The sequence below is a fragment of the Bison bison genome, unplaced genomic scaffold (assembly GCF_000754665.1).
Source record: "Bison bison bison isolate TAMUID 2011002044 unplaced genomic scaffold, Bison_UMD1.0 scf7180017864481, whole genome shotgun sequence".
In the NCBI taxonomy this organism is placed as follows: Eukaryota; Metazoa; Chordata; class Mammalia; order Artiodactyla; family Bovidae; genus Bison; species Bison bison.
In genome coordinates this window covers 3,287,537-3,300,023 of record NW_011495041.1, presented here as the reverse complement: position 1 = coordinate 3,300,023, position 12,487 = coordinate 3,287,537, and the positions used below count along the sequence as shown (strand labels likewise).

Here is a 12,487-nt window from a genome sequence, read left to right as displayed (position 1 = left end):
CTTTTTTAAATGACAATGAAATGTTAAAGTTCAATTGATATAATTGTAGAATTGAAATAATTTCTAATCATAAAGATTTCAAAGTGAGATGATTCCAACATTCATAAGACTTTTCTATAATAAAACTGTACAGTAGATCTTGCACTGTACTGGGAACATTTTTTTCTAAACATATTTTTCATGCTCAATAAATTACTTAAGAAGAGTAACATTATAATGATCAGCCTGCAAATATTTTTCCTCCCATAACATGAAGCACAGCAGAATTCAGGATACAGTCATTAGCAACATCCGGAAGTCATTAAAAAGATGAACTTAAGCACCGAGAAGCCCCAAATGCCTGAAATTGTTATCCAATATCTTAAAACTCTCTACCCGAAAAAAAAAAGATGCTCAAATCTAATTTTCACTAAAATATGACCAAAATGTTTTAAATAACCAAAATAATCTGATGTCTCAAGATAGTTCACTTCCAAACACCGAAACAACACAGGCAACTATCCTAAGTAAAGAAACTTAAATGTGCGGCTCTCTAACAATACTTGTGTCTTTTGAACGCAGTGTTACTCAGCCTCAGCACCTCGGACTATGAACCAGAAACTCTTTGTCTGAGGCACTGACCCTGCATTGCAGATGTTAGCAACATCCTTGGCTTGTACCGCCGAGATGCCAGACATCTCTCTGTCTCTAGGTAGATGCTCGATACTCCCCCAGTGCTGCGCTTAGTCCAGATATCTCTCTGTCTCTAGGTAGATGCTAGATACTCCCCCAGTGCTGTGCTTAGTCCAGACATCTCTCTGTCTCTAGGTAGATGCTCGATACTCCCCCAGTGCTACGCTCAGTCTCAGTCGTGTCCAGCTCTTTGCGACCCCATAGACTGCAGCCGGCCAGCCTCCCCTGTCCATGGGAGCTCTCCAGGCAAGAGTACTGGAGTGGTTGCCGTTTCCTTCTCCAGGGGATCTTCCCAACCCAGGAACAGAACCCAGGTCTCCTGCACTGCAGGCAGATTCTTCACTGTCTGAACCACCTGGGAAGCTAGGTAGATGCTAGGTACTTCTCCAGTAGAACAACCTAAAATATCTCCAGACATTTCCAAAAGTCGCCCAGTGAGCAAAACTGGCCCCAGTTCTTAACTAATATAAGAACCTAATATAACACAGTGATAAATATTTCAACCAGCAAAAAAAATGTATGACCCAAAAGTTGACACCCAAGACAGCTCCCTTCAAATTACTTTGCAAAAATATACCCTTCTGCAACTTTGGTAAATAACCGAGTCATTCACACAGTTTTTAAAGTAAATGAAAAAATTGCTCTTTTTTAATGTGCAATCAGAGAATTAAAAATGTTCCCAGTATTTCTTTTCTCAATCTATCAGTTAAGTCATTCCAGTATAACTACAGAAAATATAAAACTAGTATAACCTGGAGTACAAAGTTGACTTAGTTACTGTCAGAGTCATAACTAAGCAAACATCTTTATTGACCTTCGGCTTTTCAAAAGCAAACCATATGTAAAGGATGCCATCAGAAGAGTGAAATGGTGACTCACCGAACGAAGAAAATGTTTACAAATCATATATCTGATAAGGTACTTTTATCAAGAATATGCAAAGAATATGTATGATTTAATAGAGACAGAAACCAAATTTTAAAATGAGCAAAGGGTCTAAATAGACATTTCTCCAATATCTATTTCTCCAATGTCCAATTGTCCAACACACAATTCACCAATGAGCACTTGAAAAAACGCTCAACATTATTACGTATCAGGGAAATGCAAATTAAAATCAAAAGGCCATATTTCCTCTCATCCACGAAGATGACTAAAATCAAAAAAATTAATGATAAATGCTGGCAAGGATATGAGAAATTAGAATCCTCATTAATTCACTGCTGATAGGAATGTAAGATGGTGCAGTTACTTTGGAAAACAATCTAGCAGCTCCTCAGAAATTCAAACATAGAATTATCATACAATCCAGCAATTCCACTCCTAGGTATATACCAAAAAGAATTTAAAACAAGTATTCCAACAAGTATTTGTAAACTAATGTTTGCAGCAGTAACGACGCACAATAGTCATGAGGTAGAAACAACCCAAATGCCCATCAACTGATGAATGGATGTAAATAAAATGTGATATATCCATACAAAGAAACATTATTCATCAGTAAAAAAGATCGAAATGCTGGGACTTTCCTGGTAGTCCAGGGGCTAAGACTCCAAGCTCCCACTGCAGGAGCCCAAGTTCAATTCCTGGTCAGGGAACTAGATCCCACATGCCGCAACTAAGATCTCACGTGCTTCAACTAAGATCTGGTGCAGCCAAATTAAATAAATAAATATTTTTTTTAAAAACGGAATGAAGTACAGACATGCCACAACCTGGAAGACCCTTGAAAATAACATGCTAACTGAAAGACAGTCACAAAAGACCATACATTATATGACCCAGTTTATACATAATGTGCAGAGTAAGCAAGTCTATAGAGATGAGCACAATAAAGGACAGAAACGGTATGGACCTAACAGAAGCAGAAGATATTAAGAAGAGGTGGCAAGAATACACAGGAGAACTGTACAAAACAGATCTTCACGACCCAGATGATCACGATGGTGTGATCACTGACCTAAAGCCAGACATCCTGGAATGTGAAGTCAAGTGGGCCTTGGAAAGCATCACCACGAACAAAGCTAGTGGAGGTGATGGAATTCCAGCTGAGCTATTTCAAATCCTCAAAGATGATGCTGTGAAAGTGCTGCACTCAATATGCCACAAATTTGGAAAATTCAGCAGTGGACACAGGACTGGAAAAGGTCAGTTTTCATTCCAGTCCCAAAGAAAGGTAATGCCAAAGAATGCTCAAACCAGTGCACAATTGCACTCATTTCACATGCTAGCAAAGTAATGCTCAAAATTCTCCAAGCTAGGCTTCAACCGTACATGAACTGTGAACTTCCAGATGTTCAAGTTGGATTTAGAAAAAGTAGAGGAACCAGAGACCAAATTGCCAACATCTGCTGAATCACTGAAAAAGCAAGAGAATTCCAGAACATCTACTTCTGCTTCACTGACTATGCCAAAGCCTTTGACTTTGTGGATCACAACAAACTAGAAAATTCTTAAAGAGATGGGAATACCAGACCACCTGAACTGCCTCCTAAGAAATCTGTATGCAGGTCAAGAAGCAACAGTTAGAACCAGACATGGAACAATGGACTGGTTCAAAATTAGGAAAGGAGTACGTCAAGGCTGTATATTGTCACCCTGCTTATTTAACTTATATGCAGAATACATCATGTGAAATGCGAGGCTGGATAAAGCACAAGCTGTAATCAAGATTGCCGGGAGTAATATCAATAACCTCAGATACACAGATGACACAACCCTTATGGCAGAAAGCAAAGAAGAACTAAAGAGCATCTTGATGAAAGTGAAAGAGCAGAGTGAAAAAGTTGACTTAAAACTCAACATTCAGAAAATTAAGATCATGACATCCAGTCCCATCACTTTATGGCTAATAGATGGGGAAACAATGAAAATAGTGATAGATTTTATTTTCTTGAGCTGCAAAATCACTGCAGATGGTGACTGTAGCCATGAAATTAAAAGACGGTTGCTGCTTGGAAGAAAAGCTATGACCAACCTAGACAGCTTATTAAAAAGCAGAGACATTATTTTGCCAACAAAGGTCCTTCTAGTCAAAGCTATGGTTTTTCCAGTAGTTATGAGTGGATGTGAGAGTTGGCCCATAAAGAAGGCTGAGCACTGAAGAACTGATGCTTTTGAACTGTGGTGTTGGAGAAGACTCCTGAGAGTCCCTTGGACTGCAAGGAGATCCAACCAGTCCATCCTAATGGAAATCAATCCTTAATATTCATTGGAAGGACTGATGTTGAAGCTGAAGCTCCAATACTTTGGCCACCTGATGCGAAGAGCTGACTCATTAGAAAAGACCCTGATGCTGGGAAAGATTGAAGGCGGGAGAAGGGGACGACAGAGGATGAGATGGTTGGATGGCATCATCGACTATATGAACAAGAGTTTGAGCAAACTCTGGGAAATGATGAAGGACAGGGAAGCCTGATGTGCTGCAGTCCATGGAGTCACAAAGAGTCAGACAAGACTGAGTGACTGAACAACAACAAATAGAGACAGAAAATAGATCAGTGGTTACTGGAGACTAGCTGGATGGGTGGGTAAGGGAAGTAAGTGGTAACAGGTATGGGTTTCTTTTGGAGGTAATGAAAATGTTCTAAAATTGATGTCTGCTCAATTCTGCAAGTATACCAAAAACCACTCAATTGTATACTTTAAAGAACTGAATTGTTTGGTATGTATTATTGTTGTTCCACCGCTAAGTCGTGTCCAACTCTTTGCGACCCCATGGACTGTAGTCTGTCCATAGGATTCTCCAGGCAAGAATCCTGGAGTGGGTTACCATTTCCTTCTCCAGGGGATCTTCCCGACCCAGGGATCAAACACACATCTCCTGCATTGGCAGGCAAGTTCTTTAGCACTGAGCCACCAAGGAAGTATGTATTGGTTGGCCCAAAAGTTTGTTTGGGTTTTTCCATAAAATGTTACAGAAAAACCCAAATGACCTTTTTGGCCAACCCAGTAAATCATATCTTAATAAATCTGTTATCAACAAAAAAAATAGAGAAAGCACAGAAAACTTCATCATCCTTATCATGCTTACAGAACAGTCTCATCAACCCTGACATCTGACAGAAGCTGGAGGTAAAACAGGAAGGGAAGTCAAGAGGAAAGGCAGGTCAGGACAGTGACATCCTCATTTCACAAAGGGAAAGGAGGCAAAGGGCACTGCCATGGGTTGATGGAACTGAATTAGTCCATACAAGCAACAGAAAGGCTGAACCATAAATACAAGCATCAAAAATCTGGAGAAGAAAGGAAATAAGACACAATAAGTAAGCTAAACTGTCTTTTGTCATAACAGGAAGTCAAATGAAAATGGCATAAGCAGATTATATAGCAATATAAAGATAATCAGTAGAGGAGGAAAAATGAACAAAAGTGACTTATTTCTGGAGAGTACAGGAGTGGGTGGGAAAAAAACAAACAGAACATGTTTTTCACAGCAAGCTCATCTTTTCCCCTAGGCTGCTAATACGACATGGGATTATTATTTTGCACGTCGTTTTTAGAAACAAATCGAACTTGGCATTACTTGAACAGAAGAATCCACGTGAAAGAAAGAGTGTACTTGGCATCAGGAAGAATACTGTGGTCGATCACCATCAGTGAGTGAAACTGCGATTTCAATATACAGCAAAACTGACTCAAGTTTTACAGCCAAAGACTGCATCCTTAGTAAGCCAATTTGGAAATGTAACATGTTAGATCCTTAAGAGAATAAGAAGCACACACAGAGTCCCTACCCTCTCTGTGGCAGTTAAGAAGCATCATTAGGTCAAAGCTTCACCATGGCAAGAGTATTTTGAAGGTCCTAACAACTTCTGGATTACCCGATAATTCAAAAGGTAAAGAGTCTGCCTGCAATTGAGGGACACCTAGGTTCGATCCCTGCACTGGGAAGATCCCCTGGAGAAGGAAATGGGAACCCACTCCAGTACTCTTGCCTGGAAAATCCCATGGACGGAAGAGCCTGGCAGGCTACAGTTCGTGGGGTTGCAAAGAGTCAGACACGACTGAGTGACTTCACTTTCAACAACTTCTGGATCCAAAGACATCTTAGATGAGAGAAGGCACATGGGGCATTATTCTCCCTGCACAGCTTGAAGGCACTTATTTAGTTTTTTTAATGGAGTATAGCTGTTTTACAATGTTGCGTTCGTTTCTGCTATACATTAAAATGAATCAGCTATATGTACACACATGTCTCCCTCCTTCTTGGACCTCCCTCTCCCTCTAGGTCATCACAGAGCACCAAGTTGAGCTCCCTGCATTGTACTAGCTGTCTGTTTTACACATGGCAGTGAAGGCATTTTAAAAACCAAAAGGTGAATAAGGAGGCTGATGCCACCAGAACAGAGCAGGATTTGCCATCTGGGAAGCACGACCCACAGTTACTTAAACATACTCAGGGTGACAACTCCTGACGCTTGGGGCTCTGGATTCCAGGTGGCCGCCCCGGGGCACTTTTGCGAATGGCAGGTGGCAGAATCAGCCATGACGCCAGGGACCAGGCACAACCAAGAGTGACCAGGGTACCCAAGCAATCTAGGGGCCTTATAGGCATAGAAAGCGACACTGTGGTTATCAGATCCTAGGGGGCTACAGCACGAGAAATAATTAGACCCCCATGTTCCCACTCCAAGGATAACCTTGTGTATGTGAGATCAGGAGGTACATTTCAGGGACCCCGTGGTGGCTCAGGGGTTAGGACACCGCCCTGTCACTGCTGAGGACCCAGGTTCAACCCCCGGTCAGGGAACTAAGATTCCACAAGCCACTCCTGGTAGCCAGAAAAATGAAAAATAGAAAAAAGACCAAAACGAACACATTAGCTCAGTAGTTAGGTCAGACTCCTGTTAAGTCCAAAAATGAAACCAAAATGCACATCTGAATGTCATGATGAGACTAAGCCCACAGTTCTCACCTTCTCAAACGCTGTCCTAAAAGCAAGTGGGAACTAGCTAATAAGGTCCTGACTGTTCTAGACGTTCTAGCTTGAAATCTTCTTGTGCCCGGAATGCGGCCAAGAGCTCCCTGCCCAACACAGGAGAGCCATCTGGGTCAAGAGAGATCTTGTCAAGAGAGAGCCTGAGATGATCAGGCTTTGGGCTGGAATCTCTCTCCCAAAGACCGCTGGGGGTGGGGTGGGAAGGGGGGGCAAGGCAGATCCCACCTCCTCAGGGCCCTTCAGGCTCAACCTGCAGACCTCAGGCCCATCTCCTCTTCTGAAAAGCAAGCACTGGGGACTTCCCTGGTGGGCCACTGGCTAAGACTCTCTGCTCCCAAGGCAAGCTGCCCAGATTCACTCCCTACCAGGGAACTGAGATTCCCATGCGCCACCAGTGAAGATCCACACGCTGCAACTAAAACCCAGTGCAGATAAACAAATAATAAATATTTTTAAAAAGAAAAGAAAAGCAAGCATCAGATAGAAAAACCCCCACCCATCCATTTCCGTGGTGCTGACAACTCCACAGGGAAGATTCCCAGACCCAGGACTCCCCCTGACTTCCTCTCCTCTGGGGCTGACCTGGTGACTTTTTCTAGCTCATTATCCCTGCCATAGACGGCGGCAGAGGAAGCCAGGAGCAGGAACCAGAATGAATCTGAGTTTAAAAGGTTAGCCCCTCCTGGCCCAGGAGGCGGGTACTCGGGCAACAGAAGGGCAGCCACTGAGAAGGCAGGATATCCTGCCTCCTCCCAGGGCACAGAGAACTGTGTTTGGGGTTTTTAAGGACAAGCAACTGAATCTCCTTCACCTAATTCCCCATCTACTCCTCACCTATCCCAAGCCAAGCTGGGTCCCAGGTCCAGTCTCCCAATCACTTACCTCCTCACTCATCTGTTTATTCATCAATATACTTATCCTTTAGTTTGTAATAAAATTCTGCTGTAGAAGCTGGAAATAAATAATTGGGGCGGGGGGGGGGGGGCGGGTTGTTTCGTATTTTAACCAAAGACAACGCCTCCCTCCCTTTCATCTGTCCTCCTTCAAAGTGGCCCGAGCCAGCACACACATGGCACCTTCCTGCTTGGCTCCAAACTGCTACACCCAAACGTCTGTATGCAAAGAAACCCTGTGACTGCGCCAAGACTCGGAGGGCCTTGGGCTATTCAGAAAGTGCTCCTCTAAAAGCACCTTTCCTCCCACAGGGCTGCTCACTGAATCATCACTCTTTGTTCAGCATCCTTCGGATGTACACAGCTGACTGGCTCTTAGATTGTGCCAGGGTTTTGTTCTGCTTGTGTTTTGTTTTTCTTCTTTCTTGCTGCTATTTCAATGAACTGAGACCCCACTTGCAGCCAAATGCCAGGCTCTAAACTCAGCCTCAGCCCAATGAGGGAAGAATCTCTCTCTACCTAGCAAGAGCTCCAACGCCTTCTAGAAGAATCTCACAGGAGTCTGGGAGGAATCTCTGTACACCCACAGTCTAGGCCTTTACGGATGGCTTAATGAGCTCCCTGGAGACCACAGGAACAGCGAAAGTCTTGTGCAGGAGGGGTGTGGAGGTTGCGAAGGGGATGGAAGGGAAAAACCTGCCTGCTAATATTTTGTACCTTTTACACTAGAGCATTGTTTTCTTTTCCAAAAATTCTGTTCCTGCCTGAGTATCGCTTTATTTTTTGAATGCCTCCTTTATTTACTTTTTTAAAAGTTTTTAAATAAGTGATTGGCCTACAATGATGACAGAAAAAAAAAATTTTAATAGGAATTACTAATTACATAAAACCAGATATTTAGAGATGAAATGTGAATCATGAAAAACCAAAGAATTGTGCTGGGAACCTTGCAAATCTGTTTTTCTCTCATCCTATATGGAGGGGGGAAATAAAAGGGAGGACATAATTCAGAAACATTCTACCAATTTGTTAAATTTAGAAAAGAAAATGAGTATGTATGTATGTATGTGCGTGCATGTAATACATACACGCACATATACACACACATTTCCAGTGAAACACTGTTTTACATACAGGAGGCCACACTGACATATATACACTATCATGTGTAAGATACGTAACTAATAGGAAGTTGCTGTGAAACACAGGGAGGCCAGCATGGTCCTCTGTGATGACCTGGAGAGGGGGGATGGGAGAGGGGAGGGAGGCTCAAGAAAGAGAGGATTTATTTATAATTATGACCTATTCACGTTGTCGTAGGGCAGAAAAAAACATTGCAAAGCAATTATACTCCAATTTAAAAAATTTTAATAACATAAAAAAAAACAGATACAGGAGTCCAAACGACTGGACAGAGTGAAAATAAGGATCTTTCTCAAGCACAAGCCCACACCTGTTGGGATTCAGGAATTCCGCAGGACTCTGCACACTGCTCACAGGAACCAAATTCTCTCTCTGCCCATTCACCCTCGTGCCTTGTGTACTCTCAGGCAGACGTTTCCCTCCATCAGTGGCTTCTCGGCAAGAACTGGACGGGATTCCCACCCCACGCTCTTACCTGCTTTTCTCATTTGGCAAAGCACAGGCTTGAACTTCACCATCTATTCAAGTGCTGTCTCAGAGGCAGTAAGCAAGCTTCTTGCAATGAGGAAAGGAAGGGAGAGGGGTTAACAGGCACAGCTAGCTGGCACTCAGCAAAGCTTTGGGAATAAATTCCTGCCCCAGCGCTCCAGAAGGCCTGGGGTTCCATCTGCTTGTCCACAGAACTGCAGGAATTTGCAGGGGGATGGAAGGGGCGTTAGACGAGCACCAAGACTCCTTTCTGGTTTGGGGGGGCACTGGGAAGAGTGGGGAGCTGGGAGAGACAACTGCAGGGGGACAGGAGAGGAAGTCTTTGTGCTAGCTCTTTGGATGCACATTAGAGTGAAGTTGAATTGTCAGCTAACAAGATTTCCTAACCACGTGTTCCCTTTAAAGTCTAGGCCCCCCACTGATTTGATCCCCAGACAGCAGCAGGGGGCAAAGCTGCCTTCAAGCATCCCTAAGGGCCAGAGAATTCCCAGAACAAGTGCAAGAAGGTCAGAATCATTCCTGCAAGTGGAGTTTCAAATGGGTTATAACATTTATGCTTGGCATCCAGCAATAATGCCACACTCCTACATCTGCTTAGGGTGACAGAGGCAGGTCGAGCGGGGCAGAGGTTGTGAGGAACATTCCCTGTGTGCTTCTGCCCCCACTGGACAACCTGAAATTCCCTCCCCCCCTTAGTTACTGTTTGTTGTTTGCTTGCCTGTAATGGCCCCTGGGATCTACATTCAAATGAGGTGTTACAGCACCCAGCTCAATAATTTGCCCCAACAGGCAAAAGAGTGTTGAAACCAGAAGCATTTTTTTTTTCCATTATCTTATTCTGTAGCCAAACCCGAGATTGTCTTTTTCAAACTATTTATTCATCTGATTATGGACAGGTTTTTCCTTGTTTTTGTTTTTCCTGTACACAGTGGCTTGTCTCTTCGCCTGGAGTAAATCAGCAGTGCTCAGCTGGTGGACCAGAGGAAAAACAAGTCAAAACACATTGACAGCATTTTGCAGATACTCAATGAAATCAGTTCTCCTCTTCCACATTCCCGAGTCAGGCAACAGCCTCCTCCTAAAGTAGGTATATTTCTCTTCCATGCAAAGATAATTACCTAGCAACTTCGGTGTTTACCCCTTCAAGACAACCTGACTGGCAGAACTCTTTATGGCAGGGTACAAAAGAGCATGCTCCAGAAACTAGCCGTTTACCAAACTTCTGCTACAAGACTCAGCTCAAATTTCACTTCTACCAGGAAGTGTTCCTCCCTGCCTCCAGGTATCTCTTTGTTCAAACCTCCCTCCATCCGGGTATTATTCACTTTGCACAGCGGCCATTGGTTTAGCAGCAGACGCTTCCCACTTGGACAAGGTTTCCTCCTCCAAACACAGGCCTGGGGCTCAGCATAGCCTCAAGGAAAAAGGAAGGAAGAAGAAACAAGTAAAACCTAATGGAAAAAAATTTTAAAAAGAAAACCTAATGGAAATGCAAAAAAAAAAAAAAAGCCCTAAGGGATTAGATAAATAGAGTGAAATCTAAGGTCAGTAAAACAAGCCCTGTTTGAAGCTCAAAACGGCAATCCTACATGGCTTTAAAAATAGGAATTGGGAGAATGGAAAACTGCAGCAAGGGTGAGAGATGCGGGGCCATCCTCTGCAGTAGATTCCCTCTAACAGGAAAAATTTTTCCAGTGTTTCCTCTGTGGCCGTAACTGCCAGTTGATTTATATGGTCCTTTAATCTCCGCCCCCACAAACGTGGACACTCATTATCCCCATTCTACAGACCCGGAAACTGAGACGCAAGGAGACTAAAGTCGCTCGGTCTGGAACAGATCACCCAGCTCGTGGGTGACGCTGAGCAGGCACTGGAAGCCAGGGTTTTGTTTTGTTGTTTTTTTTTTTTTTTTGTTTTTTTTTTAACCTCAGTACTCAGGCTCTCAATCTCTGCTCCAGCTCAAACAAAGTGGATGCCAAGTCAGCACGCGTGGGTAACCCGATCCAGACTGCTCTGACTCAGGAATGCTCCACAACTGCTCCGCGGGGCCGCGTGGATACCACTGAAACGGGCACCGACTGGCCAGCGTCCCCAAGGGCTCGCGCGTCCTTCAAGACTTGCCAACATGCAGGAATTGGGAGACTCCGAATCAACCTGGGCCGGCTCGGGGATGAGGCTAGAGGATGCTACTGGAAGGGAGGTGAGCTTGGCTCCATCAGCGCCCCGACGGCGGCCAAACTGAGAGGGCCTCTGGTGTAAGGGGGCCTGGGAGCACGGTGCGCAGCGGGGACAGGGCACGAAGGCGCCGTCTGGGCGTCTATTCCCCCGCAGCATCTCGCCCAGGAGGCCTGAGGAGGGGGCGTCACCTGACAGCATGCACCAACTTCTCCTAGCTCAGAGGGGGCGCGCGGCAGCGGCCGAGGCCCGGGGAGCGCTGCGCGCAGCTCTTGCCCAATAGCGAGGTCTGTAAACAAAAGCGGGGCCCCATGCGGGTCCCCCAGCTGGGCGATGAGCCGCGCGGCGCAGCAGCATCCGAACGACCGGGCCCGCAGGGGAGCCAGACAGGACCGCGATCCCGAGCGGGGACCCGATGCACAAACCCCAGGATCCCGCGCCCGGATCCGTCATTGTCTGCGCTCGCGCAGAAGGCCGCTGTAAATGTCTGCTCCCGGGTCCGCCGGGGGTCCCCGGCCCTGTGTGCCGATCCCCTAGGCTCTCCGCCCCGCGAGTCGTGTCCCGAGCGTAGCAGCGATCGCCAAGGTGAGCGCCCAGTCAGCGTCGCGGAAAACCCAGGCCTGGCGGGTGCACGAGTCAGGAACGCAAACACACACACGAGACACACGCAAGCACACGCACGCCCTCCCCGAAGTTGATAAAAAAAAAAAAATCAGCCGACACATACAAAGTGCCGTCGTGGCCGCAGGTCAACGCTGACCTCCCGGCTGCCGGGAAGACCGAATGCCAACGCCTGGACACTGTCACTTCCATTCGGCGCCGGGCACCTGGGCGCCACTGCCCGTCTCCCTCCGGACTGCTCCCTCGAGCGATGGATGTCTCCCTTGCTTCCCTCTCCGGCTCCCCACCTCCCTCCCCGAGTGTGGGAAACGTGAAAACAATACGAGCAAAGCCCGATCAGAAGGGGAGCTAGGACCCGCCGGGAGCCCCAATGTGCGGGGTGGAGACTGGGGTCAGGACGTGCCCGTCACGGGCAGAGGGGCTCCGGGCGTCCTCATCGCCGTTCCCTCCCGGTTAGCTCCGGCTAGCCAGCCAGCCAGATCTCCCTCCCTAGGCTCGCAGTACTCACCCCCCGACGCTCGTCCCGGATATCGGCCACGGGGCCAGGGACAAT

At 45.8% G+C, this 12,487-nt stretch overlaps 1 protein-coding gene across 1 annotated transcript in view; it reads right to left on the bottom strand.

Moving 5' to 3' along the window:
- TIAM1 (T-cell lymphoma invasion and metastasis 1) overlaps positions 1–12,487 on the bottom strand; it is a 469,570-nt gene extending 457,083 nt beyond the window's left edge. Inside the window, exon 1 of the mRNA XM_010862313.1 lies at positions 12,443–12,487. The gene's annotated coding sequence lies outside the window, so the exon portion shown is untranslated. The remainder of the gene's footprint in view (positions 1–12,442) is intronic.